Below are 25,369 nucleotides of genomic sequence, written 5' to 3'. Positions count from 1 at the left end.
TTTCATTTCACTTATTTGTACTTGATAAAAAAAAAAAACAACCCTTTTTATGCAAGACTTACAGCCACCAGCGTTTTCTGAATCTGACCTGGAAACATGTTAATCTCACAGGGAAAAGGTTAAAGAGGTTTAGAATAAGGACCTTTTTACTTTTGTCTATCTTTATTTATTTGAATTGTATCCCAAGGTTCGTCGGCTCATTTAACTCTCCCAATGCTACTTCGGTGTTCACTTTGAGTTTGTCGCAATGGACCAGGTTCCCTCAACTGATGAGTCATTGCTCGAAATCTCCAGAGACCAAGTCTCCACAGACGGGAACTGATTATCGGAACAGTTTGATCTAACGGCCTAATCAGTAACGGCCAGGAGAAAGTTCCTCAGTTGTTTTTCATCAACTTATTAGCAAGAAAGGAAATAAAGGAACCTTGAGGCACTTCCGCGTGTGGGCACATACCCTGTTTGGTCCGTATGGGAGTGCAGCTCAACCTCCTGGTTGCTGCTCTTGCCTCTTCTATGCAAAGCTGACTTGGGACGACACGGTGCCGCTTGTACAAACACGATACTGACAAAACAAAGCAGACGCCTAAGAGGTCTGACACCATATTAGATATTTCCACTGTACACATATGCAAGTCTTTTCGGAGATTGTTTTAAGAGGAACACCCAAGAATTTTCAGGCTGGCTTCGGGAGCCCAGAGGAGACGTGGGGTTTTGGCTGGAGATTTTCTCCACTCAAATCACTTACCGTGCCCAAATAGTGGCGTCTGGGCAGAACTGAGCTGGTTCCCATTTAGAGACAGTGGCTGGCTCCGAGTCTGTAATTCGCAGAAAGGGGAACAAATTGCTCTCCGGTCTCTGTCCCTCCTCCAGGCCAGTTTATTTCATGCTACTTGGGCTCTGCCATTCTTTTTCGCTGCGTCTGTCATTGTTCCAACTGTTTCATACACTTTTGAGAGCCATAACCACGGGGGGGGGGGGGGGACCTCACGGGAGGCTGCGAAAGGGTGGGGCCGCCTGTCGGGCCCGCTTGGCCCGCGTTCACAGTGCAGCGACGTACTTGGGTGACGGTTCAGTCAGTCACCAGGACGCGGCGCTCATCAGGAGACTTGCTCTTGCTCGGTGGCACTTTACCAGGGACATCGTTGATAGCCGTCAGCTAGCCTTCCGAGGAAAAATGGAGAATGGAAACGGTTTGGGAAAGGGAGAGACAGAACCAAGACATATCATTGGCCTTCGCACATCTGTCTGCGTCTTTTTGTCTGTCAACCGGGCTCAGATCTTCCCTGGTCCAGTGTCAGGAACCACAACAAGGACTGAAGCGGCGGCAGAGAGGAGCAGTCGCCCTCTTGGCCCTCGATTGCTGCACTAGATCACTCTGCATTTTTTTTCTTCTTCTTCTTCTTCTTCTATCACAGATCAAAGGGCAGACAGGATTAGGCTTAAACATCACATTAGAATAAACCAACTGCTCTTTTGTGCCACATGAGGTCTCGTGCCAATCAAACAGCCGCGGGGGACTTGAGATTTAGAAAAACTGTCCAAACTATGGAAAGCTTAACGGTCTCTCAAGGCGTCCGTGATAAACAGAAAGCAGACAAACTCTACAGAGAATAGAGGCCAGGCACGTTAAACGGGCTTCTCCCCTTACAAATCTGGCTGTGTCCACACACTTGAGATTTATGCAACCTGCCTGATCGGATGTATCAAAGTCCCCGCTTATTCCCCTCCCTGCAGACTCTGCATTACTTTTCTTTTTTTTTTTAAACATTGTCGGGCTTGTGCCCACTTTCTGTCCACACATCCCAGAGATCCATACTCACCGTGAGCCAGGCCATCCCGACATGTGGTTTGTGAGATCGAATCCCAATCTGAACACGATCCCATCTGGTAGTAGGTAAAATGTAGGTGTTGATCGAGAGAGATCGAGAGAGAGAGAGAGAGAAATAGAGAAAGAAAAAAGCATATTAGGTAAGTTAGTACTTTTGGAAGCAGTAGGTCAGTTTTTGAAGACTTTCTACTGAGCGAGTTGAGTTGGTCACCCGTTCGACCGAGCCTAAAATGAGCCTATACGTAATTGCTTTTAACCGTGAAACAGGGCCTTTTAACTCTTGAACAGGACAAAACCCTTCATGTCCCAAAGTCCAATTGGTCCCCACCAAAGATTAAAGAACAACAACAATCCATCCGGCCAATATCATCGGACCTGTCAGCCCCATGTGCAGTAAACATATTACTAAAGGCACTTATCCACACACACTCCTGTTTCATGTTCACACACGTGTTCTGAATGTTCTGCATCTGGTTAGTGTTTATTTAGATGCCTCTGGCTGTCCAACTAACCTTCACCATTCTCCTTCTCTCTCTTTCTTTCTTTTGCTTGCTTCTTCTTCTGAGTGAATAGGGATTGATTTCTGAGACTTTCTGCATCCTGTTAGCCTGAGGGAGTGAGGAGCCTCTGGCTGATTAGAGGAAGCCCCGTATCAGATTGCCCTCCAACCCCCTCTTTCTGTGCTGATGCTCAGGTTTAATACCTTTTTTCCTCATACCTCAACTTCCTCATCACAGAACTGCGGCGTAAATCTTAGAGGTCAGATGGTTAAATAGGGGAGGAATATTCAATTGTTTGAATTTGGAATGTGAAATGACACTTTTTTTTTTTACATTTCTGTGCATGTTTTCTTGCAAAAGCACACAAACACTACTTATTTGGCCCCAGGATATGTAAACACTTACCTTTTGCCCACCCACTCATGCACTTTAACATGCATTTTTGGGGCACACTTCAGAACAAATCCATATTACTCCTTCCCTCTGATACGCTGCTCCACTGAAGCTTTGCATATGAAGCTGAGCCCTCAGATTGCTCTACAAACCCCAGTGGAGTGTCCCTGTGAGAATTAGCTTGAGAGTACACTACAGCTCTATGAAAGATTAGCTCCTAGCCTGCTTTTTTCAACATGCTTCCATTTGTGTGCCTCCTGCCAACAAAAGCGAGAGTTATGCTCTCTCCAACAATATGCACAGTCTTTTTCCAGCCAATAGAAATAGTAAAAGTAGAATGATTTAATGTTTACATGAACTATGACCTAAGGATTTTAAACCACAGAGATGGACGTTTCAACACAAAAAAAGCTGTGACATTTAGAGTTTCTGAGAGTAGACAGTAATGTTTGTTTTGATGGCAGTGAGTATTTTGACAAAGATTATGTGCTTATGTGCAGTCTCACTTCGGGGAGGGAAGCTGTTCAGTGGCGCACCAATGTCTGTGTCTATTGTCAAACATACGAATGTGGTTTGCATTTGGGAGCTCAGAACATGAACCTGGGAGGGCAGCACCAAGGGCATCACCCACATTGTGTGTTGAAAAACCCACAAATAAAAGCGCAATAAAAGATAAAAAAGCTTCAACCTTCAAATGAAGTTACTTCCTTTTCATTCTGAGTAAATTGAGGGTAAATACATGTATTTTTTTCTCCCTCCTGTCTTTTGAACGACTTAACACCCAATTAGAATTACTAATTTCCAGAGTTAACCCACAACTCAAAACACACTGACTTATCTGAGCTACAGTGGGGGGAACAAAGTATTTGATTGCCAATTTTGCATGTTTTTTACATATACAAAGCATGTAGGAGTCCGTCATTTATTATCAAAGTTACTCTTTAATTGTCAGTGACGGAATCTAGAACAAAAAATCCAATTTCCAATTGATTTAATGATTTAAAAAGATATATTTTGAAGTTAATTTGCATGACACGACAAGTATTTGATACATCAGAAAAGCCGAACTTAATATTTGGTACAGTAATACAGGTTTGCAATCACAGACATCAGACGTGTCCTGTAGTTCTTGAGCAGGTTTGCAGACACTGCAGCAGGGATGATTCTTTGTAAGTAGGAAAACCAGCGAAATGGCCAGTGTATCAAATACTGTAGATTCTCATAGGCATGAATTCAATTAATCTTTCAAAAAGCTTAAAGTGGGAAATAAACAGGCCTACGTGGTACTTCAAATTCTACCACCTGCCATCAGTCTGTCGCTGAACAGGTCACTTCCACTTCCACTTCCATTCCTCCATGCAATTAAACAATTATCTCCATCTAACCTTCTCATGTACTCAGGCGCTTATTTGTAGAACCTGGAGAAGGTCCGTCCATCCCCCATCGACTCCTCCCCGTTACGTTTTTTCTAGCAGAGTTGAGTTTTTAGTTTTACCGCATGGTTTCCGCCAAAGTGTGGCCAAAGCTGTAATGTAAGTGTTTTGCTCCATTTGCAGTTAAATAAATGGGTCACGCTGAGCTACAGCGGGTGTCAGCACGCAGCATGGGGGGGGGGGGGGCATGCAGGCGTGCAGCATGTGATTGGAATATATGGCTCAGGCGGTTTGCCCGGATGCTCGAGGTCTCATCAAGCCTGTGCAAATGTTTGCCCTGCACACAGTTTCCATTTCAGCCGGCCGGCCCCCGGCATCACCTAACCCACTTAGCGGTTCGCAGGCTTCGGTTCCGTCAGCGCCGCCGTCCCCCAGCAGGCACAGCAGCAAAAAGGGGCCCAAAAAGAGCTGCCACGGCGCCCTTGTGCCGTTTGACTTTGCGTAGGCCCCCGCTGCTGTTCACCTCATCTCAGGGCATTACCTCATTTATTGCATTCGCGGCTGGGTGGGCATGTGTTGCAGCATCTTTGAATAATTAAACGGAGAAAGTAAATAACACATATTTTTATGCTTTCTGCCTTTGTCTGGTAAAGCCAGTGGAGGTAGATGATGCTCTGTAACGCGTTCATTTAACTCAATAATGCCAATTAGATTTACTGTAGATGCGAAGAAAAAAATTAAGAAAACAAACAGAAAATTCCTGTTCCCATTCCGTTTAACTCATGATCTACTGTTACTGTTTGTGTTCCTCCTTCAAAGGCTTGCTGAAAGACAGATTTGGGCTGATGATGTCGCAACCACTTACAAAAACAAAACCTCATTGTCGCATATATGTTGTTTCTCTTTTTTTTTTTGTTCCTGAGGGGTGGCACATTTTAATCGTCGTTGCCATCTTCGACCCACCTCCGGTTGCACATGTGGATTTGGGGAAAAAAAAAGGAAAAAGCGCAGTAGATCAAAAAGAACAGTCCAAATAAATCAAGGAGATTCAGGGCCCCCTAAACGACACGAGCTGCAATCTGTGATCCTTTAGCCACAGCTAAGGGCTTCGGCTCAAATGATTCATCACACGATCATTGGTTGTGGCCCGGGCGGGTATCCTTCCTCTTCCAACCGTGGCACTGTTGGAGGCTATTTTGGAGATGAGCAGGCACTCACCGCTAACAAAGCTTCAGATGTGGAGAAGACATAAGTGTTATGTCTCTTAACAATCTGACAAACCTGCACACCACATGGGCTGCACTGCAGATTAGGTTACACTGCTGTGTGTGTGTGTGTGTGTTAGAGATAGAATATTCTGCAGAGATGTGGCATGTAATGTGTTTACAATTACAATTTAAAAATCAGTCATTACATTGCAGTTGCTAATAACAAGTGTAATTATATTCTTTTGAAGTGGAACAAAAAGGCCTTTCAGTTTAACTATGAGGCTTTAGGGACATTAGATTTGTTTTTTTTCTTCATTTTGAGCGAGTTAAAAGATCTGATCTGTAAACCCGCAGACAACCTTATTTGTCCGAAATAAAAGATTTTAAAAAAGGAAAATACACAAGAATCTGGACAGTTGGTCCAAAACAATATCAGAGATGTCACGTACTGTCACGTTATCGGGCGGCAAAGATCCACACGCAGAGGGAGGTCACAGAAATAAGGGTTTTAATGTTAAACAGAAGGGCGAGGGCTCGACTCACAAGAACAACCCGACAAGACGCAAAGGGAACACGTGCAAGATATAGACAGGGTGATTAGACGTGAACGAGAAACAGGTGTAACAGCAAACGGCGCGGGCACTGATTGAAATGGGCGGCAGGTGGATGGGAAGGCTACGTGGGAAGTGGGTGTGTGCGCTAAGGTGGGACTAATGGGCAAATGAGTGTGTCAGTGAATGTATATGGCAGAGCGGAAGAGAGAGAGAGAGAGAGAGAGAGAGAGAGAGAGAGCGAGAGAGAGAGACCCGGATCCTGACCAGAGATAAGAAATGTTCATCCTTTTACACTGTCACATGCAGTGTCATGTTTCAATATACACAGCTCATTAATAAAACATCAGAACGTTCATCTATATTATAGTATCTAGTTAATATAAGCGATGTTAAGAAGTCCAAAGCAACATAATTCCCTATTTGCTGTACGTTTCCTCTCCTTGGCACCTCTTTGCTGGAAGGCAGCCCGCCTGGTTCCCTGCGCTAGTGGCTCTATCGGGGGAAATGCATGCATCCCGGTCCGGAATGCACGCAGACACTGCTGCTCTGTCCTCGGGGCGGACCGAGAAGACAACCTTCAGCCTGTGTGGGCTCTCTTTTGTGTCTTTTTGTCTTCTCCGTTGGTGGCAGCTGTTTCAACGGCCTCCTCCGCTTAAACCTACTACCCCGCAAGCATAAGGCTTCTGCGGGTTCAATTAGCGGCGTTGTGCCACTCATTTGTACCCCGTACATGGCTATGGGGGCCGTATTAGAAGCATGTTGTTTGTCAAAGGTCTGGCTTTTCGACAGAGTACCGTTTCATGCGAGCTCTTTTGCTTCTGTAAAGGTGGAAAAAATATATATATATGTTAATTTAAGAGGGGTTAGGGGTTCAAAGCGCAGTAAGGGTCGGTGATAAACAGCCTGTGGTTTTACTTGGATCGGTCTTGAGCAGAGAGGTGGTCCCTCAAGGCTGACGCACGCTGACAAGACCACCAGAGGTGGAGGTCTGAGCGAGCAGGAGGTACGGAAATAGGTCTCCTCCGCAGGAAAGGAGGGATGGAAAAAGCAAAGATGAGTATTGAATCATAGCATCATATTAATGCCTTGATCTCGCCTTACTGTGACAGAAGAGAAACAAAAAAAGGGGGCAATGATAGAAGGCAGTGAGGCGGGGGGGGGGGGGTAAAGCGGAGCCTCTAATGACGTGCGATCAGACACATGGCTCAGCTGTAGCAGGAGCCTCAGCTGCACCGCGCTTTGCTGACTCGTAATTAGAAGGAAGCCGGCGATCTCCTCGCCCCTCTTTTTCCCCCCCTTTGTTCTCTTCTCACTTTGTCTCTCCATTGTTGCCGTCCTCGTTCCACCTTCATCTGCCCTCTGTCCGCTCCTCCTTCGTCCTCATGGATCCTCATGTATTGGAGCTAACACATCAAACAACCCCCCCCCCTGATAAATACCAGCCTAGTTCATCAAATCCGCCAGGTTACAACCTAGGGGAGCGGTTTTCTGGACTAGGAAACATTACTTAACGGTATTGAGAGCCTTGCTGCCGTGTCATTGTTGAGTCTTTCTAAAAACGTCCCCTTCGACACCTAAACACCGACTTCCGGGAAAGTTTGGGTTGATTAAAGAAATTGACAGGTTTTATGAACAAAGGGTTCCTAAATATAATCCTATATTTGAAAATTCATAATTTTCAGTGATCTGTCAGAAAAAAAACCTATAAAACCAGTAAAAAAAAATGAACGACTTCATTCAATTTCAGTTTAGTGGACGTGTTCATATATTATTTGTCTTTAAATGCTCTGCAGACTAAACCATACACGGCACCTCATCCGCGCTAAAGCCTGTCACTAAACAAGAGGTGAGCTTGAAACTAAAAATCACCACTCGAGAAGACAATCTCCCTCCCTCTGCAACTCCGGCTCTCGCGCGCTTTCCGTTATTTCCGAGCTAAAATTAAATTTCACTGAACCATTCAGAATAAAAAAGGAGGAAATAAAATCGCTTCCGAGAAACAACGCCACTGTCTGCAGTCTTTTTTCACCCAAATGGCTGCCTGCAAAGCGTGGGCCCTGCTCATGGGAAAATAAGGTCCTGGGCTTCTTATTTGATTGCTTTTCCTGTTTCCTCCTTTTTTTGGGGGGGGGGATATGAATGCTCCTTTATAATAGACATGAGGGTTGCAACCATGACGATGCGCAGCGTAGATCATTGTGCTTTGTCGTCGCCGTGGCGATTCAAGCAGGACTCGGGCCAAGGACGCGCAGCGGCCAGACCTTATCGGAAAGGGCTGATGTCCTCCAGTTCGTAACCTTGGCTCATATCTGCTGCTGCTTCCCACCAACTGAATTGGCGCAGAAGCTGGGCTTTTCCCGTCGTGTGATCTTCGCCGCTGGAGAAGGAACATCAACAGTGTTATCATCAGTGCAAACGACTTTGGAATCATTTCGAGCTGAGGACATAGTGTTAAGCCGAATTATCAAACACTCTTAACAGGTCATTCTTCAAATTTCTTCGATCTAGTTTTTCATGTCTGTTCCTTCAGATTGAAAACAGATCATCGGTTGATAATGTGCATGTAAAGGAATCCTTGTGACCATCTCCACTAAAGGAATGTCTTTGTGTAACTTTGGCCGCCAATCTGCTGCAAATTCCAATTTAATCCCAGGTTGCTTTACTTCAGTTTGCCATATGCTCTTCGACAAAGATCCTAATTCAGTGGAAAATCATTTAATTACTTTGGCATTCCTGCAAATCCGCCATCGGGAGTGCAGTCTTGTCTTCCCACAGTGAACCCAGGGAGAAGAGTTTGTGTTATTATTAGCCGGTGTTGGCAATCAATCCGTGGATCTTAGGCTCTTCAAATGAGAGAAGCACTGGTCAAGGTCTTGGCCACGCAGACAATTAGGAAGGAAAGCCAGGCGAGCGATAGCACGAGGCAGCTGTAAATCTTCACCACAGCCAAGTTTATGACAGTGCAGGATAATGCATGTCTAGAATGAGGGTGAGGGGATTCATTTGGCTGCTTCTTCTAACTCTGAGGGGCTTAGACCTTCCACAAGCGCAACTCCCACCACATGGCCTTGGGATTCTCTGGTCTTGATTGTAGCTGGAATGAAAGCCCCATTAATGGATGACTCATTATTTGGACCGCAGCCTCGCATAGATCTTTCAGAAAGACCATCTGCAACTCACGAATGTTTAAATTATTCACCAACACTGAACCTGGCACATAGGTTTTTTGGTAAGGCTGTTCTCTACTAAATAAATTCTTTGTCCGGCAACACTTTAATAGATTACTTTCTCCAAAAAGAATACTGAAATAAAATACCACTTTTAAGAATGTGACAACCGTCATTCATCATGAGAGAAGCTTTGCAAAAGGCACTTATTGGTCGTTAGTTCTGATAGGCCCTCTGTGGTTTGGGCCACGCTTAAACGTTTCAGTTTACATCAATGATCAGCATTGATGAGCGCCATTGACAAAAGATCTCTCTTTAATGCAGGTTCCACCCCTCTGACTGTTTCCATTCGCGTCTTGGTGCAGGCCGTGCTGCCATTAGTTCCTCGAGGCCATTCTGTTTCTATTGGCTAAGAAGCGAGTGATTACCCCCCGTCCACCCCGACACCTAATCCATAAAGGTGTCGATTCCCTCGAATGACTCAACGCATTAAATATCAGCCTCACCACCGAGCGCTGTTCTCTTCCGGAGGGATTAATGACACGTCCTCCGAGGCCTCCTCTGGACCCGAGTCCACAGCAACTGGTCCGAATACCCGTCCTCCCCACGGCAGTGAGAGCCACAGCCGTTTCCATAGCAACAGGCATGTGTTTTGTGTACATCCAGCGGCCGAGGCAGCGGGAAATGAATCACCGCGCGCGGGGGGGGAACCCAGGTCACCGTCCGCGCAGGGTCGAAGGTGAACGGAGGCTGGGGAACCCTGTAAAACGAAACGAACCCCCCCCTCTCTCTCGACCACTCAGCCCGCGGCCGTCGGCCTCCTCCTCGGCCCGTGATTAGGAACCACAACCTCGTGCTTCACCGTCACACTGTGTCCAGGCGCATTTTGCGAAGAGAGCTAAATGAGCTGTTTGGTGATCCGAGACACCGGGCTGCCCGACACTCCGCCGCCCCTGGGGCGAGTGGGGGCTTTTGGAGTCTAATCACCTTTTCCAGCCCCCCCCCCCCCCCCCTATCTTCCTGTGACGATCAGGCCGCTGTTGTAGACTTACTCTTTGGCTTTGATACCTCCTCCACCACGGGACCCGGCCGGCGTTGATGCTACTCCACAGAGCCAACGTGTCGCCATTACTGAGTAATTTCTTACCACACGGTTCTGTTTTATTTTGCCTTCTCGTCTGCGGCCTTAGACATGGGGCATTTTGCAAAGATTTTATAGGACCATTCGTCCTTATTCTCACAGATTGGCAATCCTTAACTTCCTCATTGATTTTGGGGGCGCGGACGCATTTTTGGGGTGAAATGAGGGTCGGATCGGGGAATTTAAAATGAATCCCCTGCTCATTCTGTGGCTCAAGAACAACCAACGCGTTTCAACAGTGGCCTCATAAATAAGGCCGTTACAGCAATCAAAGTTAAGTCTGAAATATTTGGATTTTGGTTTTGAAGAAACGTTTGGGCCAGGAAGCCTTTCATTAAGCACACAAATGAAACTTTGATATGGTAGCCTTCTGCGCCGGGCCAAGTGATCCCCTGACGATGGTAAATCAATCTGAATTTCCGCTGGTGTCCCCACTCGGTTAATGGTCATGACAGAGCCCTGTGAGAGAAAGAGCTAAACTTTTTCTTTCATTTTTTTTTGGTCTCTGAGCCAAAGTTGAACCTCTTAAACTTTCGTCAGTCACCCTTTTTGGAAGAATACAGGTTTTTATTCTGTCATTCATAGAAGACACACATGGCATTGAGGAGGAAAAAAAACCCTCTTGCCATCTGTCATTTCTACTCTCATCTTGTCATAGCAATATTTATTATCTTTGACCAAAAGCCCTGTTGCTTTAAACCCTCTTCCAGTGACCTCATCGCCCATTACAGGCCTGTCATGCAAATCATTGTTATGCGGCACAGAAATGCAAGCAATGACTCATCCATGCAAAATTAAAACAGCACTCCCGTGTTTTGCTTTCCCACACCTGAACTTCATTCATACTGGGATTGGAGCTAAATATTACATCACTTTTTGAGATAAATCCTCATTTCAAAGGAGCTAATAAATCTGAATGGGTTCACAGGAGGATGCCTTTAAGGATGAAAGAATCCTCATCCAGGAGAGAGTAGCTTTCACCTGAACTTCACCACACACTCGCTTTGCCTGATATATGGATTCATATTTTACATTTAACAAACCCCTTTTGAGAACACTGAACCGTATCTGACGACATTTTTTTTTCATTAGTATTATATATGTGCTCGGAGGAGATAATGAGGCCATGTTTACATAAATGCAGTTTTAAATTTTCTTTCTGAAAGCTCAGGGGCGCAGTTATTTATTACTATTTAACATTGAAAAAAGTTACACTCTAATTCCAAAAGCTATGTCATCAACAACAAGTGGGTACCTTCTTATCCTGGGGGTTCAAGTTCTTGCCAGAAGCGTGGAGGCGCTTGTAAAGCTGTGCGTTGGTGCTCATGCTTTTGGATTCCTCATGTTTTTGGTTCCATCAAAGGAAGCTTCTCATTCTTTTCGTGTGGGACAACTCTGTGATCTGAAATTAACTCCTAGAGATGCCAACAGACCGGATGCAATTTAGCATTTAATTATCATCTTCGCTCCAACTCTCTTTCTCCTTTGTCTGGAGTCCTTCACCTGTATTACTCCCCCACTGCATTTCCCCCCCCCCCTCCCCCCCTTCCTCCCTTTACACCTCTGCGGTCTCCCTTGTCTCCTGTACCAGTCATGCATGTTGGGGTTCTAAGGGACGAGGGAAGAAGAAAGAGTCTGTCGGCCTGTAGCTTGAAAAGACTCAGGGAGGCAGGAGAGGGGGGTGGAGGAGGAGTTGGGGGGGGGGGGGGGGGGGAAGAGGCCTGAGCGGCCGACCGACCAACAACTCCCTCTGAACATCTTAAACTCCTGGCTTGGCTTTCAAGTGCTGCTCCTCTCTCATCCACACCACACTCGTCCCGTCCCACGGGCCCCGGCCATGATTCGATGAGCGATAAAAACAAACCTTTTTTTTTTTTTCTTTTTGCATCCCCCCCCCACCCCCCCCGTCTCATCTTTCAAACTTCCTCAGTTCCTTTTGTACCTGGCCTTTATTCCCTCACCAGCTAAAACAACCCATTAAAAGGTGGGATGTGGGGATTAGTGAGCGTGCTGCTGCGCCCGAATGGGCCCTTGAAGTGCGTTACTCCCTTGCTGCAGTTGTGTGTGTCTGCATGTGCTTGTGTCAGTTTTTTCCCCCATTTCCCCTTATCCTGAACTGATTTTCAGGAAGCCAGACTCTGTTGAGGATTACTTCTGGTCGGCAAATATTTATGTCAGTTTGAGCACGAGGGCGGGAGGGGCCCAAACTGTGGATCAGTGGAGGTATTCGGTCTGTCAATCTCCACTGAGCCACCACCACACCAGACACCACGTCTTTGCTCCCCTCGCCCCGGATACGTTTCTGCTAATGAAATTCACATTGACGTCCGCACTGCATGAAATAGCACGGGTAAACGGAGACTGGTGCTGTGGTGTTGACACTGGATAAAAAAAATCTATGCATTGGGGATGATTTTAGGCTTTTTTTTGGTAACTTTTCTTCAGACGGACCGGCCTGAGGTGGTGCCATTTCGGGAGAATTCATATGGTAGAATCAGTAACTCTTGGTATAACGGACCCCGCAGTGTACAATGTAAACTGTTTAAATGCAGATTTCAGCATAGCATGCAAAAAAGGTGCATGGCTGTTTTTACCTGCAGATGTTTTTCCAAGACATACAGTGCTGCACAAATGAGTAGTAAAACCTCAACATTTCCTGATCCCTCATCTGGAAGAGATGTTTTTTTATGGATCAGTTTTTAAATGTCTGGAACATGGTGTGAAATAATAGAATAATAATAGAAATAAGCTACAGACTTATGATATGATTCATTTAGTGTTTTTTGTTGTTATCTATATCTGACCAAGTACTGTGCAAAAATCAATTTCCTAAATCTATCAGTGATTAAATGAATATATTTGTTTAGTTTTGATTGTAGATACATTACCGACTCAAAAGAATTCACAATATTTACAGATTCTTAAAATAAAAACCACTGAACCAAGATCAATGTCTCGCTCGGAAGCCCCAATAAGTCATATCGCTTGGGTGGAGACAGGAGCACGCTGAGTGATGGCACACTAAATCATACATTAATAAACTGGTCTGTGACACACTGACCAGGACCTCCATTTGAACAGCTGTGATGTTGTAAACCATAAAATTGAGGTACGAACGCCCTCTGAACCCCAGAGCATGCGTCCGGACGAGAATGCTGCAGATATATTGTAGATATTCTAAATTTCACGGACACATTTCTATTCTTTTCTTTTCTTTTCAAAGGTGCTGGATGTTGCCTCACAAAATATGATTGTATTCAATAAGAACTAAATCAAATTTCAGAGCAAAAGCTTGCAGGGCATCGTTATGAGTGCCTGCACCTCTGAGACAATTCAGCCCATAAAACCTCCCTCGCTGTTATTTGGCCGTCTTCTGATGGGGGTTCGGGGTCATAGTTCAAGCGTTGAGGGACCACCACTGTCCCCACAGGGAACGCCGGGTAATGGAATGGGAGATTCAGGTCAAACAGAATGATTTGGGTGCAACCTCTGGCTTCGGGTTCGATTCAAGCCACAGTGAAGGTCTAATGCTTGATTTGGGACCTCGACCAGCAGCAATAATGGCCATTAAAAGTCCATCTGGTGACAAAGAGAGCTGTAAATCTAATGCCATATTTGCCCGAGCACATATGTTGGCTGTAACTCAGTTACAGCAAAATGACCTGATGTCGTCTCATTGTATTTTCCTCAGGACTTATTCAACACCATTGCTCATCAGAGAAAACGGATTCTGAAAGAGAAGCTGGGCCAAAAAAAGAAGATCTAGTAGTGGGCTCTGCTCTCTGTAGGGTTTGTGTTGGCCTTTTCTAATAAACAGCGTATTCCGGCCTCAAAGGCAGACACACACTTTCGGTCCTTGCTTGGATCTGACAGCATGAGTAGCATCATTGCAGTCTGGGACTTCGATCAAAAGACGATATGCTGCTAGTCCTGCTGTGTGTGTGTGTGTTGTTAACGCTGCTTATAGGGCAACAAAGACGCCTCAAATGAGTTCCACAGCTGGAAAATTAGCTTCGTTGGTTTCTGCCAAAAGTTAGAGAAGAAAATTAGACACTAGTGTCATCCAAGTGTCCCAAATATGAATATGATGAAGCATGATTCAGGCCTGCCAAGGAGCCAAAAGTGACTTTGCGGACGATGTTGCGCAGAGAAAATGGAGCAATGACAATGTTTGCCGCAGGGATAAAAAAATGCAGTCAGTGTGAAGGATGTCCTCGTCACGATTCCACATCAGCTCATGTGCCTGTCCTTTTATAACCGATGCTTGATTATGAAAGAAGTCTATTCTGACTACAAACTACTACACTATGCTTTAATCATTGAGCTGTGAAGCTAAGCTAAGCTAAACCACTGGCCTCTCCAGCTTCATATTCAACATGCGTACAATGCACACACGGATGTTTGCATTTAATATTATTATGTTTTCCACATCAGCGTCTACTGTGTACGTGTTCTGACATTGGGATTGACACCTCTGCAGTTTAAGTTCACAACAGCTCTCTGGCTGTCATTTCACACCAAAAAGCACCTTGTTATCCTGTCCCAGTGGTGTTGAACAAAGCACTTGGATGTGTTTGTGTGCCGGCGCACATTCAAAAAGACACACACACACACACACACATGCAGACACACACAAACATGCATACACATTGAACCAGACTGGCTAACGTATGAAGGTTTGAGTGTCATTTTCACTTGCTCTCTGGCTGGATTCACCTGTCACCTGTCAGTCCATCTCTGTTCATGATGCCCCCAAACTCCTCCCCCCCCCCCCCCCCCCTCTCTCTCTCTCTCCCACAACCTGCCAGCGTGGGGGCCTAACGGGGGGACAAAGCCGGAGTGACAGACAGTGACATGGCAGTGATCTCCTCTGTACGCCATGGGCAGGAGGGCTGCCTCTCCATGTGTCACCCTGAGTGACAGAGTGGAGTCCTGCGCCCGAGGTGAGAACGATGCCTCCATTTGATAAAGGACAGGGGCACACACACACACACACACACACACACACACACACACATGCATGCATACAAATGATCAAAATGCACAGACAGCAAATGCAAGCAAAATATGGATATTTTGTGCACATATAATACAGACTAACTGACTTTGTCCCTACTGTATTTGCTTTTTTTTTCCAAAATCGAGAAATTGGAAAGAGAAAACAAGAAATAGATAATGATAACAATACTCATTTATTTGCTCTGTTAAAGGCTGCTGAGCGTGTGATGATGTTACACATTTCATTTCGTGTGGGATTGAAAAAAATAAATAAATACAGCTTGATTAAATTTTCGATCCATCCGATTTGGACACACCACATCAAAATAGAAACAACTCCCACCTTCAGCTGTGCAAACTACATTGCCTTTTTTCCTTTGCACTTAATTGCACACACACACACACACACACACACACACACACACACACACACACACACAGGCCCACCCTTGTTGCAGGAGCGTTGCGTTTATTGAAAACAAAAGAGGCTCCAAATATATACATCGAATTTGTCTAAAGTGATTTGTATCTTCAAGCTGCCACAGTGAATCTGTTTCAGCAACGCAACCTTCAACGGCCATCTGCACGAAACCACTTCAAACCGGACCAAAGCTGTGATGCGTTTCCAGTAGCCCCAGTAGCCATGCCGTATTGATACGTCTTTACCCCCCCCCCCCCCCCCCCACTCCCCTCCAGGCGTCACTAAACCCAATCAGGCTTGCAGGGGGGGCAGAGCGTCATCGCCGGGTGAGCAATCTCCCCCCCCCCCCCCCCCCCCCCCCCTGGAGACCCTACTGTGTCTGATCTCTGCGGGTTTGGGCTGCAGAGGAGGGGAAGCAGAATCCACATGAAGGGGACATCATGGAAGGTCTGCGTTGTGGGAGGGTCGTGAGGAGAAAGGCAATATTTATGCGAGGGAGTTTCAAAAGGAGGATATTGTCGTCCCTGCCTCCCTGTCACCACCTCCCGTCCAAGTTCAACTTCAAAGCTTTGAAAAAACACATTCTGCTCCAATGTTCTGTCTGTTTCGTGATCTTCTTTCCCTTCTCTTCTCACTGCGGTGTAAATAGCATGTTGTGGTTAAAGCAACTCTCCGCAAATGTGACACCCTTGACATAACAGCACACATAGACGTTAATTCTTACCTGAATTCAAAACTTTAGGAACAAAGCAAACTGCTTTTTCGTAAGCAAAGTAACCAGGCAATTAAAAGATAAGTTTAGAGCACAATTAATTGGGTTTTAAAGAGGCCTGTCTAACTTGTTCTTTATCAGGTAAGCATTAATTGTGTGGCGCTTCCTGGATTAAAAGGTCAAAAGATATGCAAAGCGGGGGGGGGGGGGCGCACACGTGGCCCGGACCTAGCAATGCGTTGGGTTGGGCGGATTGAATCAGTTAAATATGTGGTTCCAACCGTTGGTTCCTGCGGGAATCTGAGTGGGATCGACGAGCTACGTATCGGAGCGTCGTCGCGGGCAACAGACGGGCCAACGCAGATAGGCATCTCAACCCGATCCACACAATTAGCCCGTGTTTACCTCAGGAAGCTGGCTGTGATGGATCAAAGGGACCCGGGGGGCTGTATCAATGGCTCCGGAGGTTGTCTCGCTCGTTCATTCTCATCCTCCCTGACTCCATCTCTCTCCCCCCCCCCCCCCTCCCTCTGTCTGTGCAAGTCAATTTGGCCGTGATTGACCTCAGGAGAACTCTGACCCCCGCAGCCTCGGGGGCCCCACACGCTCCCTCTCTTCGGCAGCCGCTTCATGCCGGCCAGCTACCCGCCCCCCCCCCCCCCCCCCCCCCTGTCGGAGCTGCCTGTCATTGAGGATTTATGCATGTTGCGCAATAGGAATTACTCCGAGGTGGCCGCATAGGTTGCGTTACCTACATTTATATGTTTGCACGTGTGTGTGTGTGTGTGCGTGGTTTGGTAAACGGCTCAGAGGGGCCACATGAAAGGATCTTTTCTTGCCAGGGGTTATCAGTACAGGGGGGGGGGGCAGTGGTTTGACATGAGCAGGCAGGGACAGAATGACGGCCGCTGATGCCGGGTGGCTTATCTCGAGCCTCCCAGGTCCCAGAGGTCTGCAGAGAACCAAAGCATCGCCCGCTGTCCATGCTCACGGAGGCCTAGACGGACAATCTGCACTCTGGACCCTCTGGTCCCATGTCTACGGGAGCAATTTCGTATTAAGCATCCTCCCCCCCCCATCCCCATTTACCCTTTCACACACAAACAATTATGATTATTCAAGGTTTTGTCTGAATTATACATAAGCACAGTGATCAGCAGTGATTATTTAATAATGAATCCATTAACGTTGAACTGATCAACTCATGAGTCTACTGTTTCAGTAAAGGGAAACCTTTGAATAATTTGTCACCGAATGAATGGAAACGACCTTTTACTGTCTGAATTATCCCATTCTTCCTATCTTATCTGCTTCATGCATGGATACTGTTTCACACCCTCCTCGAAGCACATCCTGCCACTGCAAGCCAGACATTTACACAATGTATTACCCCCCCCCCCCCCCCTCACACACACACACACACGCACACCCCTGCAGGCTACAGTAGTCGATATTGAGCCGGAGACAGCTGAGCCATAAAAGTGAACCCACACGACCACACGGCCGGACATGAAAAGGTGCGTCCTGCTTTCCCTCTGCGTTCTGTGATAAGGGGGCAGTCGCGGCGGCGAGCAGCAGAGGAAGCGCCGGCCGTATAAACCGAGCTCGTGTCCGCTGCTCCGGTTCAGGAACCGAAGCGCTGACTTTAGAAACTTGTTGGAATAAGCTGTTTTTTTGTCTATTTGTTGATTCAGTAGTGCAATTTACCAGTTCAGACCAATCAAATTTGTCAGACTTTAATGGTGGATCCCCCCCCCAAAAAAAAATGTAAACTAAAACTGAATTTTGACAAATTCTTTGTAGAAAAGATGCTGCTGGCCAACACACAAAACTAATTTCTCATACCCCCCCCCCCCCCGCCACAAACACACAGTATTTCCCCCTTCTGCAGCCCTTCACTTCTCCTGACATCACATTTCACCTTGTTCACATTCTACTTCCTGTAGAAAATGAGGAGGGAGGGGGGGGTGGGGGGGGGGGATTGAGAAGAAAATGTTTGACGTAAATATAGGTCAGCTCTCAGTCCAATTTCTGCCAATAAGTGGGTTTGTTTGTGAGTGCCGTGGACTCATTTATTGGAACCAAGTCCACCTGCCTATTTTCATTATTTAAAAGTAGTAGTATCAAATGTTCTCAGATTATCGTATCATTGTGTGAAATAGGAAGGCTCATCGCATCCTAGTGGGGAGGCCGGACTGCCTCTTTGTTTAGACTCACTAACTGATCCGCCTCATGATGAATTAACTGTCTCTGCTCAGAACAGGTCCAACAATCACATCGGTGTTCCCTCTGATCAGAAGCATGAGGCTGTCGGGTCCAATTTCCCCTCCGGCAACCACTGACTCATGACCCAAACCACCACGACCCCGATTGGCCGACTCTGAGCGCAGTTTGTTGCCGTGGGGGGGGGTCCCCAGGTCCCCAGGTCCCCGGGTCCCCGGCCTTTGGCCAAACAAGTGGCTCCGTTTTGATGAGCGAACAGCACAGGGGTCAGGTTAAAAGGTGAAAGCACAGGTTAAAGAGAGTGCAGAGAACAGTGAGGGGTTTGCTCGGTCCAACCCGAACACCTCTGTCTCCCCGTGAGCCTTCACTCAAAGGCTGCCAGATGTATCGGCTTCAAAGCGTCTTTGGGAGCGCGGGGGTCAGACCCGGGATCTGCGGTGAAACGCGATCTTTTAGTTTATCTCCATCTGCTGCCACCCCTGGCTTTTTCCATTCTAAGGGAGAGGCAGCTTTGCGCTGAACCTGCACGGTCACCATCCCTCTCACACACAAAACACACAAACATCACCCACCCCCTCCCCGCCGCCGTCTTGATGGGCCAGACGATCAGAAGTCTAGGCTGCCCCGGTCAAGGGGCCTACACAGACTCCAAATGGGAGGGGTGGGGGGGGGGGGGGGGGTCTCTTGGCAAATCTCTGACAGTGACGAGAAGGGGACGGTCCCTGTTCGCTGGCTGACCCCAGAACAGTCCTCGCCAGCAGGGCCTGCAGCTGCCCCTCACCCCAAAAAATCACGTGCTGGGCTTCGAAAGCGCCGATCCCCCCCCCCCCCCTCCCGCTGAGTCGCCATTACCTGATGAGGAGCGGCAGTAATCAGCCTGATGGCAGCTCACTCCTGTCCAATTAGCCCAACCGAGGCTGCGCCCTCGCTTTAGAAATTAAGCCATCGAGAAATGTGCACCACGCGGATCGTGTGATAGTGTTAATCCTCTGCAGGGCAAAGACGTGAGGGGGGTGGGGGGGGAGGTGGGCAATACCTACAGTAAGTCTCTGCGTTGAACACGGGGATGGGTGGCTCGTTTCTTGTCTCAGCTTGAACTCTTTGGAGAAAAAAAAAATGAATCACATTCTGAGGAGGAAATAATGCTTAAGTTTGGGCCTTTTCAAATCCCCTTTATTTCCCCTTAGGTGTACATAATCTACAGTGTCTGCACTGCGCCTGTGTCCACACTCCCTTTGTGCACATATTTGTCATTGATGATTTCAGGCTGTCTATATTTCCCCACGTTTGCCTGTCAGTGACTCTAAAGGTTTTCGCCTAATAAGTCTCATTTCACTTCATTAACTTCTGGCTTGGGGGTCTATTCAAGCCGGGATGATATATTAGCCGGTGACACACACACACACACACACACAAGCAAATGGGCATGTGTGTGCAAGAGTGTTTGCACATTCTCTCCCCTCACACTTTTGTACATACTCGCACACACACACACACACACACACAGACACAGACACACTCTCCTGGGTAGCCTGAGGTGGGGTGGTGCGCCCGGCTCGTATGAGACACACACAGGAAGAGAACGAGGGCCCGGGTAATGTGCAGTAATGGTGGTAATTAATGCTGGTACTTGAGCAGCCTCTGTCTGTGGTTTGTTACGAGCTGTGGACCCCCGCCTACAGTTACAGTGTGGCTTCATGCACCCCCCCCCCCCCCTCCCCGACCCCCAGGCCAGCCGTCCAATCACTCATATTTACTCTTATTTTACCTGATCTGCCTCAAAATGAAGCCAAACTTCATTACCGTCAGCGCAATCTGTTTTGGAGTTTTGGAGAGTTGCCTAAAATGACTGGAACTGGTCGTTACATTGAATTAGCCCAGCAGCCTCCAGGGAACAATAACCTTCCCATATGCTTCTAAAGGCACCGGTTGTTATTGTACGACTCTTATCACCTATTATGACTCTTTTCCTTCGGATGCAACGGGTGTTGTTTACTGCGGTAATCTGCGATCAGAAAACCAGATCTCCATTAAACCCGCTTGGGGGGGGAAGGGAGCTGCGGTTAACGCTCGGGTTGTTTGGCCTCCGAGAGACGGGGAGAGAGAGAGAGAGAGGCCGCAGTGAGGGAGGCTTCCAGAAACCCCAAAGATGGCCGTTTCAGTCAACCCTCAGCTCATTAGATCCGAATATCAGGGATGAGTGCCAGAACAGCATGACTCATTAGTTCACTTAATGGCGACTTATTGTGTGTGTGTGTGTGTGTGTGTGTGTGCGTCTGTTTGTATCAGCCACATTGTTTGACCTGAACAAAGGGTATTAAGTGAGAGGACAGCTAATCACAGGGAGTGGTGGGAGAATTCTCCAGAATCTTGTTTTTACATTTGCAACCTTTTCATGAGATGTTCAAATCAAAGAAACAACAACAACAACAACATATCCTGCAAAACCAACCTCGCCCACCAATAATAAAAGCAAAGTGTGGTGTGGCACAACAGCATGCTTGAGACCATTTTTTTTTCTCCATCTAAAACAGGGTGAATGGTTTTTGGGGATGTATTATGTAATGTGCATCCTCTGATGAAGATCCGAAAACAGATGGAGCCCCTTCTGGCCCGCTGGAGACCCAGGAGCCCGAGTGGCAGCTGATCTCAGTCAGGACATTGTTTCCTAAAGGAAACATGGCCTCGCCAAAATGATTGAAATGCTCCGGTTTCCTTTTTTTTTTTATCATCGACTAGAGAAATATTTGAAAATATGAAACGTGAGACTGTCATCGAAGGACGGCTTCATAATGCCAGTTGTAAACTTAATCTGGGGCTCTGCGTAGGCTGAATGAGCACCACCCGCAGCTGAAGAATGGAGTTTTATGACCACATGGAACGCTGATGTTATATACGGTCTACTGCGTGTATGACAAACATGGCAACACAAGTAACTCAGTCAGTTTTCAGTTCTTACAATTACGGCTTCTTGTGTGACATAAATAAAATTAAAACTGACACCAGCCACGGTTAACCGCAAACATCTCTCAGAGCTGGTAACTTTACGGTTGGGATTCTTTCCAGCTCTGCACTCTTGAAAAAATTCGTCAAGAAACCACTTGAAGATGAAGCAATAAAGCATCCAACAGTTTAAAAGGTTATAATTGTGTTAAGTTCACACTTGAGCAGACACAAAAGAAAACTTTTCCTTCTTTACAAGCCTCTAAAATGACACCTTAAAAGCTGCTTTTATTCATTGCATTCTTTTCCTGTAAATTAACTCCCCTGAGACATTACATTTGCAAGAGTGGATTGTCTTTTGCCTTTTGCTGCATGCAGTTTTACTGCAATTTGTAAATATTAAAGTGTTCTTTTACGGGGCTAAGTAGGTTCAAATGTGCCAAAATCTCCCTGGATGGGTTTCTCAGTGGCCTCATTCTCCTCTTCCCTTCTGTTGCTTTGAAGATCAGAGTGTAGAGTGTTAGTCTGTTATTAGTGTGTCTAAAAAAAAGTACCTAACCTTCATGGCGTGTGTGTGTGTGTGTGTGTGTGTGTGTGCGCATGTGCCATTGCTTCCAGAAATCTGAGAAATCCTTTCAAGTAAGAGGGGAAAATGTGATTTTACAAGGGGAGGAAAGATAGCTCCCCGCCTCCTTCACCTACATTCTCATCTTCCCAAGGGGGAAAGAAAAAAAAAAAAAAAAAAAGGACTCTGCACTTCAGGGAGTCTCAGCTCAAATCCATTTACACACAGAATATTCAATATCAACGGTTGGTGTGCGATGCCTGAGCGCGATTCAAGTACGTACTGCTCGAGCAAACCGCTGCTATTGATAAGGTCTGCGGTGCCAGACAGCTTCGTAGCCGACGCACCTTTCGCAGTTGTCAAAGTATCCGGCCAGCCAGATACTAATGTGCTTCTCAAAGCACAAAAGGACAGAGGGATGGCCCTGAGCCTGGATGAGATTGATTTACCAGAGATTTATAGGCCGACATTGAAACCCAAACGAAAGAATGCAGCCTCCACCTACTCCCAATGTTCTCCCCCTCTTAAGCCTTAAGACTCGGGCTTTGCTTCGCAAGGAAAGCTAATGGTTCATACCTAATTTGAGCCCAATCCCAGGGCTCCTGGTTTGTGTAAAATGCCGATGACACGGTTACAGAACGAGGTTTTGTAGGAATATCTCAAGTGTCTTGGGGACTACAGGGAGAGGGGTGTGGTGCACTTGAAAAAGGGAAAGGTGGAAAATGGCTGTAAATGGAGACATTCCACTCGAGGTCTCCGCGGCTCTCCACCGTTGAAGGGGACTTAATGATACATGTGCTGCCACTAGGGCCGTTGTGTGAGGCCCTGCTGCATCAAAGCGCCGTAGTGGGGAAGAATCACTGTCTCTCCTGATTCACATGATGAGGACTCTGCCTCCTTGGGCTTCATTAGCTAAACTATTCCCTTTCTGTGAAAATAAAACCCATTACTCAAAAAAAAGGGGGGGGCATGGTTGAAACCATAGACTCTAAATAAGAAGTGGACATTTTTGTCATGAAGTCCCATTTTGGTTTGATAACTGCCATTTTGAAGCATTTTGCCTTGCAGTTTGGGAGTCGTGATGTTAACTTTTTTGAAACCAGGGGACGGAGGGGAACTTTGGAGGTTAGACCCGTCATTAATAAGGTAGCCCCCCCCCCCCCCCCCCCCCTCAAGAGCATATTCCGCCTTATGATCTGCTTGACTCCAAATGGGATCATCATTTGCACGAAACTACAGATTGAGACCTTATCAGAAATTTGAAATATTGCTACTTTCTGTGACCATTTCAGACATTAAAGCGGCGCGGCGTGGGCCTGTATTTCTGGGGAAAATGGTCTTGTTCTCAAGGGCGAACGCTTAATTTCACAGGGTTAAAACAACGGTGTCTTTTTAACCCTGACCCTCTGCCGTGCAGCAATGCAAAGCCACGCGCGCTCAGTCGGAACCGACCGACCCCCCTTTGACTTCACACAGTACCAACTGTGGCACATGCATGCCTGCACTCTTACCAGCCTGTTCTAGTTTAACCCCTTGACTCCCCACCTGCCTTCTACCGCCGCACCCACCGAGACTGGACGCAGCAACCTGCTCCACATATTTTGCACTCCAGGCATGCTTGACCCTTGCGTACCTATTACCCTCCAGGTCAGGTTGGGGCACTGCTCACACACACACACACACACACACACACACACACACACACACACACACACACTGGCACAGCATTGCATGTGGTCAAACAATGAACAGACACTCCCAGGTCAGGCAAAAGCACACACAGTCGTGGACCCTGATACGGCCTTTGACGATCCGGAGCGATCTTTAGCTGTGTTTGTTATAAAGGCTAACCTCAAAGTAACAAGCTGAATGGAAACAACCTTTAAGGTTAGATTTGGTTGGAGCTGGGGAGTGGGGAGCTGGTGGAGTTTTTTTTTTCTTTCCAAATACCGCTGTGACTTTCTTATCAGTTTTTAAAGTGAAGCAACTTAACCATTACATGCTAACTTTGTTTGCTTTGTTTTTCAGTGTGTGAGAAAAGGCCAAATGCATCTTTGTTTTTCCTCCAACAGCCACCAACATTTTTCCCATCTGACATTCTGTTTCGTCAACAAACTAAACCCTAAAAAGATTTGTGGAAGCAAAGTGATGCAGAAAACTTGGACAGGGTGTGTGTTCATTTAGAAGTCTGAATTTTGGATCACCTTTGTGTGTTTACCCAGCCCATATCTGGTTCTCATGGACGATGCTATCTGGTTCTCATGGACGATGCTCTCTGGTTCTCATGGACGATGCTCTCTGGTTCTCATGGACGATGCTCTCTGGTTCTCATGGACGATGCTATCTGGTTCTCATGGACAATGATGCTATCTGGTTCTCATGGTGGCATTTTGTTTAGAGTAATGTGCACGCTGGGCTAATTGTCCCGTGTGCAACTTCCTGGCTAGAAATGAAAGTCACAGTATTCTTCTGCTTAAGACTTGGTTACACTAACCAGGATAGAATAAAGATGACATTTCATTTAAAATATAATGCTTTGCGTAAACTTTTAGATGCAGCAATTTAAATTAGTGTTCTAGATGTCAGCTTTATGTCAAAGTGATGTCCAGTAATGGTGAGGTCTTTTTGCTACATTTGTGGTAATTGACTGCAAGAGAATTCATACCAGTAACCACTGTTTTTATAGATTTTGACACAAAATGAATCAAACGCTGGTATTGTTTGACAGAGGAAGGGACTTGTTTCCGGGTCATGTCGGTCGATATCCTTCTAAAGGTATCAAATAAGATGCAATCCTCAGCAAGGAGGGATTATTACTATTATTACATTTATTTATTATTCAGAAAATAACACTCTTAAAACTTTCCACGGTATCTGTCTATGAGATTTGAGTCCAACACAAAGCCTTTGTCAAGTTTTTCTCTCCAAACAGTGATTTTCTATTTGTTAAGGCTGAGAAATGCTGATCACTCACTCGTACCACTCGGCCTATTTACTCCGTATTTAACGGGGTCTTACAGTGTATAGGATTCACTGGAATGAAAAAAGGAGAATGAAAGGAAGCGGGGGTCCCCAAAAGGATACACGCATAAACTAAAGTGGTGGGTAAACCCCTTTACTGCATCTCACGCACAAAGACGTGCATGGACATAGACACACTCTCAGACACACACACACACATACACACACACACATGCAAAAAACAAGCTGTCTCTCCCAAACATACACACATATATTAACCTCTCTTTCTTCCTCTCGGTTTCTGGCACCTCCCCTATTTCACACACACACACACACATGCACAAACACGGACCCAGTCACACGGACGCATACAATGTCGCAC

The 25,369-nt window shown here is 46.4% G+C and overlaps 1 protein-coding gene across 1 annotated transcript in view; it reads left to right on the top strand.

Moving 5' to 3' along the window:
- Positions 1-14,021: 14,021 nt before the first annotated feature.
- Positions 14,022-25,369, top strand: part of rpl38 (ribosomal protein L38) — a 420,537-nt gene continuing 409,189 nt past the window's right edge. Inside the window, exon 1 of the mRNA XM_062559874.1 lies at positions 14,022-14,035. The gene's annotated coding sequence lies outside the window, so the exon portion shown is untranslated. The remainder of the gene's footprint in view (positions 14,036-25,369) is intronic.

Source organism: Pungitius pungitius, chromosome 21 (assembly GCF_949316345.1).
Source record: "Pungitius pungitius chromosome 21, fPunPun2.1, whole genome shotgun sequence".
NCBI lineage: Eukaryota > Metazoa > Chordata > Actinopteri > Perciformes > Gasterosteidae > Pungitius > Pungitius pungitius.
This window is presented reverse-complemented; position numbering and strand designations above follow the sequence as displayed.